This window comes from Petaurus breviceps, unplaced genomic scaffold (assembly GCF_028583685.1).
Source record: "Petaurus breviceps papuanus isolate PSGF00001 unplaced genomic scaffold, PetGlider_PUasm1.0 126, whole genome shotgun sequence".
Taxonomy (NCBI): domain Eukaryota; kingdom Metazoa; phylum Chordata; class Mammalia; order Diprotodontia; family Petauridae; genus Petaurus; species Petaurus breviceps.
The window spans coordinates 75,325,510-75,337,505 of record NW_027185655.1 but is presented as its reverse complement, the minus strand read 5'-3'; the positions used below and the strand labels follow the sequence as shown (position 1 = coordinate 75,337,505).

Below are 11,996 nucleotides of genomic sequence, written 5' to 3'. Positions count from 1 at the left end.
TCAAAGAAACTTGTGTTATTAAATTAAAACTTTTTCAATGAATAAAAATTGAATTTTTTTCTCCTTTCTGACCCACCCCAAGGGCAGCTAGATGGCACAGTGAATAGAGCTCTGGGCCTGGAGACAGCAAGACCCAAGTTCAAATGCAGCCTCTTATATTTACTAGCTGTGTGACCCTGGCAAGTCACTTAAACCCCGTTTGTTACAGTTTCCTCATCAGTAAAATGGTTTATAGAAGGAAATGCAGACTACTCCAGTATTCTTGACCCATCAATGAAACCCAAACCAAACCCAAAACAAAAGCAAAAAAAAGTTTCCCCAAAAAATCCCAAATGCTTGTGACAAATATGCTTTTGACAAAACAGACTCCTACATCAACCATATTTTTTAAAAAAGAGAAGAATGTTTCATCCTGAGTCCATCCATCAGCCCTCTGACTGGAGAAATCAGGGGTGGTCGTTGCTTTATCAGAATTCTCATAGCTTTCAAAGTTGTGTTCGGTTTTATAGTATTGTTGTTATTGTATAAATTGTTCTACTTCTGTTTACTTGACTACATCAATTTAAAAAAGTCTTCCTATACTCTTCTGAAACCATCACTTTCCTCATTTTTAAAGTAATAATAATTTTCCATTCTATTAATGTACCATAAGTTGTTAAGCTATCACCCAATTAATAGCTAAGAATAATAATATAGATGGACACACATGTAAGTATACATGTGTATAAACATATACCACATTAAGGTTCACAAAAGACTTTACAAATATCTCATTTTACCCTCCTAGCTACCCTAGGAGATAGGTGTTACTATTATCCCCATTTGACATGATCAGATTCAAGCAGAGGTTAAATGACTTGTACAGGGTCACAGCTAGTAAATGTCTGAGGCTGGATTTGAACTCAGGTCTAAAACTCTAGCCATTTTGCTCCAAGCAGCTACTAATAAGTATCAAAAGCCAGAGAGAACCCAGTTCATTTCAATTCCAAGCCCTGATTTCTATGGAATACACCAGGTTGTAGTGAGTGTGTGTGTGTGTGTGTGTGTGTCTGTGTGTCTGTGGTCTGTGGTCTGTGTGTATGCATGCAAAAGAAGATATCCAAAGAATTATTCTACAAAATTCTAATAGATAAAAATCTAGGTATACACTTAAATCAAGAGAATCTTAGGTAGAGTTAGGCTTGTCCCTTATAGTAATTTTTGTTATTTAGTCATTTCCATTCTTGTCCATCTCTTTGTGACCTTATTTGGACTTGGCAAAGATACTGGAGTGGTTTGCCATTTCCTTCTCTAGACCATTTTACAGATAAGGAGCTGAGGCAAACAGAGTGACTTGCCCACAGTCACATAACTAGCAAATATTTGAGGCTGGATTTGAACTCAGGAATATACAACTTCCTGACTCCAGGCCCAACATTCTATCCACTGCAACACCTAGCTACCCTGTCATTTTTATTATCCAAGCGAAATAAAAAGTCAGAAGTTTCTAATTATTAATCTGCAGACAAGGACATGGAAGGGAGATGAGATAAAAATATAATAACCACAACATTTCTAAATACTTGAAAGCTTTAAAAAAAATTTCCACTTAGTAAAATCATCCAAAGTGGTGATTATTATTCTTATTATCATTCCAGATTCGTGATTCATCAAAAGATGAGAAATGCCCAGTGTGGAAACTCCTTGTTCTGAAACAGATGGACAACCCATCTGCAACTTATAGTCTTAGAGGATTTTCTGGGGCAGTTGAAAAATGTAGTGGCTTACTTGGCCATGGTGATGCAATCAGCATATGTTAGAAGTGGGGATTTGAACCCAAGTCTTCCTGACTCTAAGTCTGGTACTCTACCCACTTATCCACCCTACCTTTAATGCAATGTTATTTTGAATGACAAATATTAATAACTAACTTTATAGAGTGCCATAAGGTTTGCAAGACATTATCTCACTTGGTTCTCACAACAATCACTCTAGTCATCATTATTCCTATTTTATTGATGAGGAAACTGAGGCTCAGAGAAACTAAGTGACTTGCCCAAAGTCACATATTTGTAGATGTTGGAAGTTTAAATTAAATTAAATTTAACATTAAAACTCAATGTTTCCTGATGCCAGGTGATGCCGTGCCTCGAGGTCACAGGTTCCCCACCCCTGGACTATACTATACCTCAAAAAACTAGGAAACAGACTTGAGAGAGTTGGAAAGTTCTATAAGAGACTGATAGAACATGCTATATATATGATATTAAGGCTTGAAATTGAATCAAAATTGAAAACTAATTAGGTTACTAATTATTTCCAACCTTCTTGGAGGCTGTGACTGTCCATAGATATCATAACTAGATTCTTAAACCATTATATCAGCATCATCCATGAGTCCTGTTGGATAGTAAAACACGAGCCAGAAAAATCCCATGACTTTATGTATACAGCTCTTTATGTGTCCAGACTTCTGTTGAACCATAGCAGCTGACTAGCCTGGCAAGCAGCAATCAAGAATTGGAGCCAAGTGTCAGTGTCCCTTGAAACCAGGGCCCTTCCCTGCCCAGTCCTTGGAGGATGGCAGCAGAGATGAGGAAGAGATTATCTTACTGACCTAATAGTTCCCTTTGCCTTCCTCATTCAGCTGGACAAGGTGCACCACCTACCATGGGATAAAGGTAATGAGGTACCCTGGTCAAGGCCTAGAGAGGGCCTCTGCAATCCAATGACTACAGGAAGGATTATATATATATATTTCTAATCCCTTCAACTACTGAGAAAAGTTTCATCAGTTACAATTATTGTTTTTCCATGTAGGAATGTTAATAGTTCAACTTTGATAAGTTCCTTATGATTTCTTTTCCCTGTTTACCTTCTCATTCTTCTCTTGCTTCTTGTATCTGAATGTCAAATTTTCTATTCAACTCTGGTTTTTTCAGCAAGAATGCTTGAAAGTCCTCTATTCCACTGAATGACCATATTTTCCCCTGAAACATAATACTCAGTTTTGCTGGGTAGGTGACTCTTGGTTTTAATCCCAGCTCCCTTGACCTCCAGAATATCACATTCCAAGCCCTTCGATCTCTCAGTGTAGAAGCTGCCAGATCCTGGGTTATCCTGATTGTGTTTCCACAATATTCAAATTGTTTCTTCCTGGCTGCTTGTAATATTCTCTCCTTAATCTGGGAATTCCAGAACCTGGCTATAATATTCCTAGGAGTTTTCTTTTTGGGATCTTTTTCAAGAGGTGATCGGTGGATTCTTTCAACCTTTATTTTGCCCTCTGGTATTAAAACATCAGGGCAGTTTTCTTTGAGAACTTCCTGGAGGATGCTTTCTAGGTTCTTACTTTGGTCATGGCTTTCAGGTAGTCCAATACTTTTAAAATTATCTCTCCTGGATCTATTTTCCAGGTCAGTTGTTTTTCCCATGAGATATTTCACATTGCTTTCTATTCTTTCATTTGTTTGGATCTGTTTAACAGCATCTTGATTTCTCATAAAGTCATTAGCTTCCATTTGCTCCAATCTAATTCTGAAGCAATGATTCTCCTCAGTGAGCTTTTGAGATTCTTTTTCCATCTGGCAAATTCAGCTTTTTAAGGCATTCTTCTCCTCATTGCCTTTTTGAGCCTCTTTTGCCATTTGTCAGTCTGTTTTTTAAGGTGTTATTTTCCTTATCAGGCTGTTGACTCTCGTTTTATAATTTCCTTGCATTGTTCTTCTCATTTCTCTTCCCAATTTTTCCTCCACTTCTCTTATCTGCTTCTTAAGGTCCTCTATGGCCTGTAACCAGCTTGTATTTTCCTTTGAAGCTTTTGGTGCAGGAGTTCTGACTTCACTGTTTTCCTCCTGTTCCATACCTTGCTCCTTCTTGTCCCCAAAATAGTAGTGTAATGTTGGAATCTTCTGTCTGCTTTGTTTCCTTTGCCTGCTCATTTTGCTACTAAATTATTTGACTTTTGGGCTTTTTGCCACAGTAGGACTCTGCCACCAGACAGGGGAGTTTTCGTCCCAAACGCTGGGGTTTTCTCAGCTGCCGGAGGTATTAGATGGGTGCCCTCTCTGAGGTCTCCACACACTCTGGCAAGCTGGACACACACCCCAGGACTTCCACCCTAGACTGCAATCCAGATCCGAGCAGGTTAAAGCAAAAGCCATTACCCCTCAGACTGGTGCTTGTTCCCCCTACACTCTGCAGGCCAGGAGCTGAAGCCGCCACGTGGCACTGGCAGGCTGTGCTGATGTCTCAGCGGTTCCTGGGGGTAAAAGCCACGCACTCCCACTTACTAGGTCCCAAAGTCTAGACTGCACTGGCCTCTCACCTTGTCCTTTGCATCTATGTATTGATAAATCTGGAAACGGCCACAGCTGTTGCTGATCTGGAGTCCCTCTGGCAGGAGGCTGGTCAGGCCTGTCCTGGGGCTAAAACCTTGGTGTGCTTCTGGGCTCGGCTCCCAGAGCGCTGCACTGGCCGATTCCTGCCGGCCTGCCGGGCTGTCCTCAGTGGGAGGTTAGCTTCTCTGTGTCATTTTGCGGGTTCTGCAGCTCCAAAGTTTGTTTAGAGTCCCCTTTTTACATGGATTGGGGAGGGTGGAAGCTGGAGCTGTGGAAACCGGAGCCGCAGGAAGGTCATGCTTCTACTCCGCCATCTTGGCTCCCTACAGGTGGGATTGTTAAAGATCCTGGCAGCTACCTCCTCCCTCTCTCCCCCAGCATAGACTGTAATCATGAATGGTTGTTATTGTTCTTTATTTGTGGTCAGGTTCAATTCTTTGTGACCCCATTTGGGGTTTTCTTGGCAAAGATACTGGAGTGGTTTGCCATTTCCTTCTCCAGCTAGTTTTATAGATGGGCAAACTGAGGCAACTTGCCCAGAGTCACACAGTTAGTAAATGTCTGAGGTCAGATTTGAACTCAGGAAGATCAATCTTGCAGACTCTAGGCTCAGCACTCTATTCACTATACCACCAAGCTACCCAATCACAGGTAGTATCATACTGTAATTCCCAGAAGTAAAGAAATAGCTCATAGGAAGTGGTCTAAGTGTCCAAGAATAAGGGAATGATTAAATTTTGGAACCTTAATATAATAGAATACTATGATGTAATTAAGACCACCTAGTATGAGGATTACAAAGCACAGTATAAGAAGGTGGAAAAGTAAGGAAAGTTTAGGAAAAATTACCTTTCTGCTTGTGGCTGCCATATGTACATGACTTATTACTAAAAAGACTTGGCACTTTGATATACCTTTGGTGGTCCCTTGATATACCCTACCCTGGAGTGAAATGTTATATCAGCTAAAAAAAAAAACAAAAAACAACAGCTTCCTACTCACTCTATTCCTTTTTTTTAAAATTAGTATTTTACTTTTTCCTATTACATACAAAGATATTTTTCAACACTTGAAAAAAATTTGAATTCCAAATTTTCTCCCTATCTTCCTCCTTCAGCTCTCCTCTCCCTAAGATGACAAGGAATCTGATATAGGCTATATATGTGCAATCATGTAAAACATATTTCCATATATCATGCTGTGAAAGAAGAAACAGACCAAAAGAAAAAAACTATGAAAAAAATAAAGTGAAAATAGTATGTCTCAATCTATACTCAGACTTCATAAGTTCCTTCTCTAGATGTGAACAACATTTTTCATTATGTTGTTCACTCTATTTCTTTGACTTTCCTGTGAACAAATTGGTGTTCTGTGTCACTAGATTTCTTGTGATGTGATGGAGGGATAGACATCACTCTTTCCTCCCTACACTAAGATTGCTTCTCCATTGGAACATGCCCACAACTAGGTGAGCTTGTGTCAGGGCCCCTAGTTGCTTTTTTAATTTAGTTTTTCCTTTCTAAAGTAAGTAGTCAAGTATCATTCTAGAGATGGATGCATTAATGGGGTCAAGAAGAGTTGGATGTGAGTGAACAATAAGAATAGGAAGGGCTTAAGTCTTGTCGTTGTATGGTATTGTTTTTTTCAAACATTGCTTTTGCATGAAGGAAATAAATAACTGTCCCATATCTGATTTGTATTATAAATTGCATACCTTTTTACTCCCTACTTTTGGGGAGATCCTAGATATGAGCCTTAAGGAATTTCCCCCCAGACATCTGGAGTGGGGAACATCGTGATCCAAAGGGCATGAAAAAAGAGACAACTTTCAAGACCTCTCCAGGACTAAACCTGATCCAAAAGTGTGTATGGGTACAGAACTGAGGGACCCTGTAGGGAGGGATGGGTGTAATATGCCAGCCTTTTGGGTCCAAGAATAGATATTTAAATTTTAGAACAGAAAGAAATAATTCTAGGTATATAAGGCAGAAGAGGAAAGATTAAGACAAAAGAACAATTCTGAATCACAAAATGGAGGGTGTACAAAACAGGTTCCATAGAGAGGTTTCTGAGGGTGGTTCAAGTTAGGTCCTCTGCACCATTATAAACTCATCAGGCATCTAACATTCATTCATAGATTTAGAGTTTAAGGTCACTGGTTCCCACCACCTCATTTCACAGGTGATGAGTCTGAGGATCCATGGAAATTATGTGACTTGCCCAAGGTTATACAGTATGTGGGAAAAATTTAATAAAAATCTCAGAGGCTTCTTAAGGCAGAAACAGAAAGCATTTATATACCCTAACTCAGACAACCCCTTCATTGGTTGAGAGCTTAGCCTCACAATCTAGCTCAGGAATCTACCATAGATACAAAGAACAAGGAAACAATCTTCAACCAATGAAAACCAAACAGATAAAAGCATTTAATACTTTATTTGGCAGTGGGTGATAATCGGGAGGGTCAAGTTTCAGTTTCGGTAATGGAAATGTAAATTTTTAAGATCTTCCCTGCCCCTAGGCTAAAGTACACCTGGAGTCTTGTGTGGGAGGCTTGTTTTTCAGTAGATACTTTTTGATTGGCCAGTGGGTCCAGAAGGTTGTTACATTCTCTGAGCCAGGAGAAGGCTATATAAACCCTGATTTGAGGCTTTGTTTTGGGGCTTACTTTGAGAAGTGTTCTGTGATTTGATCAGATGAGACTCTGGGAAGCCCTTGTTGAGAGTCCCCTGGCTTTGAAAAACCCAGATGTTGATTTTGTATGGATGTAATGGTTGGACAGTTTGGAAATCTGTCTACTTGATCTGTTTCTCTGTCTTGATAATTCTGTCTGTATATTCTGAAATTCGGGATGCTGACCTTTTCCCCCTGAACTAGGCGAATGATACATATTTGACTGATTAAAGTAAGCTTGTTAACCCATTTTGAGTTGCTTTCCTCTATCAAAGCAAATCCAAGAACCTGTGTTGGCAGCCACCCTGAGGACAGTTTGGGGTGTTTGCTGCTAGTTTCCCAAAGATCAGATGGTCTACAGGAAAGCGAAAGGTAGGCCCTGCAGTAGAAGCCCAGCTCAAGCTTAGAGCACTGTCTCCATTTTATGATAATGCTTTCGCTCACTTCACTTAACAATAATAGGTAAGTGGCAGAGCCAGCACTTCGGACTATACAGTGGAAAAGATGTTGGATTTGCCATCAGAGGACCCAGGTTTGGATCTCAACTCTACCAGTTTCCTATCTGTGTGACCTTGGTGATATAGATAAGCTCCCAAAGTCTTTCTAAAACATTATATTTGCTTTGATATCACATTTCTTTCTTTTTTTGGGGGGGAAGGTGGGGCAATTGGGGTTAAGTGACTTGCCCAAGGTCACATGGCTAGTGTGTTAAGTGTCCAAGGCCGGATTTGAACTCGGGTTCCTCCTGACTCTGGGGGTGATGCTCTATTCACTGAGCCAACTAGCCACCCCACATTTATTTCTAAATACAAAATTCATTTCTTTCCTACTAGTGAGCCTTCCCTTACAATAAAGCTTAGAATAATATATACAAAAAAGCTCAGTGAAACCAATACATTGGCCATATCTGACATCATATGCAGTATTCCCTACCCATAGTCCCTTACCAATTCAACAAAAGGAAAGAGGTATCTTTTCTCACCATTTCTGTAAAGGAACTAGGCTTGGTCATTTTAATTGCACAGGTTTTTCCGTTTCATTGTTTTGCTCTGTTTATATTGTTGCAATCATTATTTATTTTTGATGTCTATTAGCACCAATGGTGCTACCTCCTCCCACTTCTCCAAACCACTACCACCTGAATCCTAGTGCAACATGAGCCAGCTGGTTCCCACTGTGGCACAAAGGCCCTTTCTGCCTTTGAGGCATGGGCCCCGGTTTTCCATATTCTAGGGGAGCCTTCTACAAAATCTCTGTGAGATTGTCATTTTCTTTTATGTATCCATCCTTACATAATCTCCAGTTGCCATGGTATTTTGTGCAGATACTCTCTTGTTCTGCCGTGATACTGTCAGTTAAACCAGGGTCTACCACGGAATCGATTACTAGGAGCAGGGTGCTAATAACGGTTGGTTTATTGAATTCCTCCCTCCACCTGGCAGGCCCCCGAGCCATTAGGGTGACTCAGATTCACAGCAGGGAGATGTCTTTGGTTATGACAAATGAATTGCCTGACTCCCACTTTTAAGTACAAATAGAGGTGGGTGTTTGAAAGGAAGGATGTCAGTTAAAGCTTAGTGAGGAGCAGGGACTAGTTGTACTTGCTTCAGTGGAATGCCTAGTTTTACATAATAATTAAAGTAAACAGAAACTTGATTTGGTGTGTAACTTTAGAAAAGCTAATTTTCAATCTAATCCCAGGAGCATAGATGACAGAAAAGAACCTTCCTTGTCTTGGTGGGGTCCTACAGGTGTCACTGTTGCCTACACAGGCAGGTAAGGTCACTTCATAAGCTGATTTTGTTTCATAATGCTTTCTTTGTTTCAAGGGAGGGATTATGGGGGTGGAGTTAGGTGAGATGAAACTATCCAGAGAAGGCTGTGATACTTAAAAAAAAAATCTATATAAAACTTATTTATAAAACACCTGGTCTTATAGCCAAGTACAGAATTGCGAAGCTGGTTTGTCTTTGGCATCTCCTTGCCTTGTTTTGTAATTCCCCCAATCACTCTCTCAGCCAAAGGTCCTGATTCTCTCCCACTATATTCTCCCCACCATAGTGCAGCAGTCGATCTAGGCTTGCAATATCTGTGCAATGGTTCTACTTCCAGCCCTTTCATCAAAACTTAGGTGTTCTCTGCCCCATTCTTCCTCTAAGGACCTTTTCTAATTTAGGTGACAACTACCTTAGGATCATGGAATTCAGAGTTCCAAGGGACACTAGAGGTCATCTAGAACAACTCCCTCATTTTACAGGTAAGGAAACTGGGGCCCAGAGAGGTAATGATTTCCCTAAGATCACAAAGATATTGTGAGATTAAAACTAAAAGGGGAACCCAGGCTTTCTCACTCCAAATCCAACAGTCTTATTTAATAACTAATCTATACTAACAAAAGTAATACTAATCTATACTAACAATGGGGAGCTAGGTGGTGTAGTGGATAGACCATGAGACCTGAAATCAGGAAGACTACTTTTCCTGAGTTCAAATCTGGCCTCAGACACTAACTGCTATGAATTCTAGAGATGCTAAATAATTTTTCCAAACTAACACAATTAGTAAATGGAAGAGTTAGGATTTAAATTTCTCAGATTCCAAATCCAGTGCTCCTACTATTGTTAGTGTGTTGTTGAGTTGTTACAATCCTGTCCAACTCTTCATGACTCCATTTGGGGTTTTCTTGGCAAAGATGCTGAAGTGGTTCACCATTTCCTTCTCCAGCTCATTTTACAGAAGAGGAAACTGAGGCAAATAGGGTAAAGTGACTTGCTCAGAGTCACACAGCTAGTAAGTATCTGAGGCCAGATCGAAACTAGGGAAGAGGAGTCTTGCTGACTTCAGGCCTAACACTCCTACTGCAACACCTAGCTGCCCCGTATAACATTAGTCTCATCAAATTAAAGCCCAAAGTTGGCAGTTCTGGCTGATAAGGCACTGTCATACCTGGACCTAAGTTCTCAAGGCTTCACTGGCAGGCTGGCTGCAACATTTGGCTAGGATTCTTAGACTCCAGGATCCATGTGATTTGCGTTTCTAACGACAAATTGGAGACTCCACTTCCTGAAACCAGAGTGAAAGAGAATGAACAAAGAGGTCAAATACCCAGGCCTTTTTGTTGGTTCCATGTGGCCTAATGGAGGAGAGAGGAAGGAGATGTTAACCTTTAAGAGTTTGGTTAAAGGAGACAAACAGTGATGTACAGTTATTTCATTTTATTCCCTTAAAACTAGCTAACTTGTACAAGGAGTTAGAAGCTGAGTTCTAACTGTCTGGACAAAAGAATGAGAAAGCTTAAATACATTTTAGAGTCAGCCCAATTCAGGGTCAAATTTATGATTACAAGAAAGGAATTTTCTTAGTAAGATAAGAGAGTTGATGAGGTGTCGATTGATTTTATGACCTGGAATGTCTGTGTTTTCTTTATCATTAACATGCCATAACATAATACATGCCCCACAAAATATTTAGATAAGAAAATTTTCCATTATTCAAGATAGCATCTTAGGTTCAGGGTCTCATACTTGGCAGAAGAAAGAATGCTCTTAAGTTAGCCCCGTCTGGGGTTATTTACAAAGGAAGAGATATTTTCTAAGTTTACTCAGAGAACAAAAAAGCTTTTGGGTTTGTTTTATAAAATTAGGATGTCTCCATTTTCCTCTTGTAAGAAGTATGTCTAAAGATAAGGCGAAATCCCACTTTCAGCCTTTTTTGGTCTTTGGAGTTGCAGACATAGGAAAAGGCTTTTTTTTTTTTGCTTTTTGGAGAGGGAAAGGTAGGGCAATTGGGGTTAAGTGACTTGCCCAAGGTCACGTGTCTAATTTTGTGGTAAGTGTCTGAGGCTGTATTTGAGCTCAGGTCTTCCTGACTCCAGAGCCAGTGTTCTATTCACTGAGCCACCTAGCTACCCCTAAGGAAAAGGCATTTTTAAAGCAAAGCAAAGCAGTCTGTTTGATTAATTCAGACCTTGGCTAAAAATATGATATTTAATGATTATCAGAGATTACAACAAGTGATTGAAAAATTACTTCACTCTTATATGGGAGTGCAGTAAAAATCACCCAGGTTCTGAGTTAGGTCATTTTAAAGATATCAACCATTCAGGCCAGGCAGCTGGTAGAAAAAAAAAATTATTGTTCAGAAAGAACATCCACATTTGCTCTCATCTCCCAGAAAGGTCCCCAGCTTCTTCTACTTGGATAATGGCATCTTAGGTGGTCTAGGCATGCACCCCCATTACAAATACCATGTATGGAAAAGAACAGAACATTAGAAGATACTAATGAAGTATATCTAGTATGTTAGATTCTGAGAGTTTATTAATGTATTTGTTCATTATTCATTCGTTTGGTTATTTGTTTGTCCAGTGCTTGGCATAATACCTGGTACAAAATATGCTCTTAATAAATGTTCATTAAATCGAATTGAAAATTATATATCTATCCTTTCATTCATTTATTCAGAAAGCCAAATGTCACTAGAAGAACAGAAGCTATCAGTGGTCAGAAGAAAAGAGGATGAAGAGCTATCAGACATAAAACAACTTCTCAACTCCCCCTACAAGCAGCAGTTTACTATGTGATGAAGAAGCTATTTTGATTTGTGATGTCAGATTCCTTCCTCAGGTAAAAGCAAAAAAGCTCAAATGTATTTGACCATATCAAAGCCAGTTACCTTAGAAGTCTCTCACAGAATCGCAGAATGTCAGAGCTTGAAGCAACTTTTAGAGATTATCTACCCTAAATAACTCATTTCACAAGTGAAGAAACTGAGGTCCATAGAAATTAAATGATTTGCTTAAGGTTTCATAGGTAGTAAGTAAAACTGAGACTTTATCCAAGGCCTTTTGGTTTCAAGTCCAGGGTTCTTTCTATTATGTCATATGGCCTTGGAGGCCTTCCTCTGGTTCTAATATCTTGAAGGTACCAAAAGCACACAGGTTTTCCATCTTTCCATCAGTAAAGGCTGAATGGCCATACAATCATAGACCTAAAACTGGAAGGG

General features: G+C 39.7%; 1 long non-coding RNA gene across 1 annotated transcript; it reads left to right on the top strand.

Annotated features, from left to right (window-relative positions):
- The first annotated feature begins 8,560 nt into the window (after nt 1-8,560).
- Nucleotides 8,561-11,674, top strand: LOC138170570 (uncharacterized). The gene is made up of 3 exons (XR_011170664.1): nt 8,561-8,768; nt 9,169-9,249; nt 11,456-11,674. It is a non-coding gene; the product is annotated as an uncharacterized lncRNA (long non-coding RNA).
- Nucleotides 11,675-11,996: the final 322 nt, after the last annotated feature.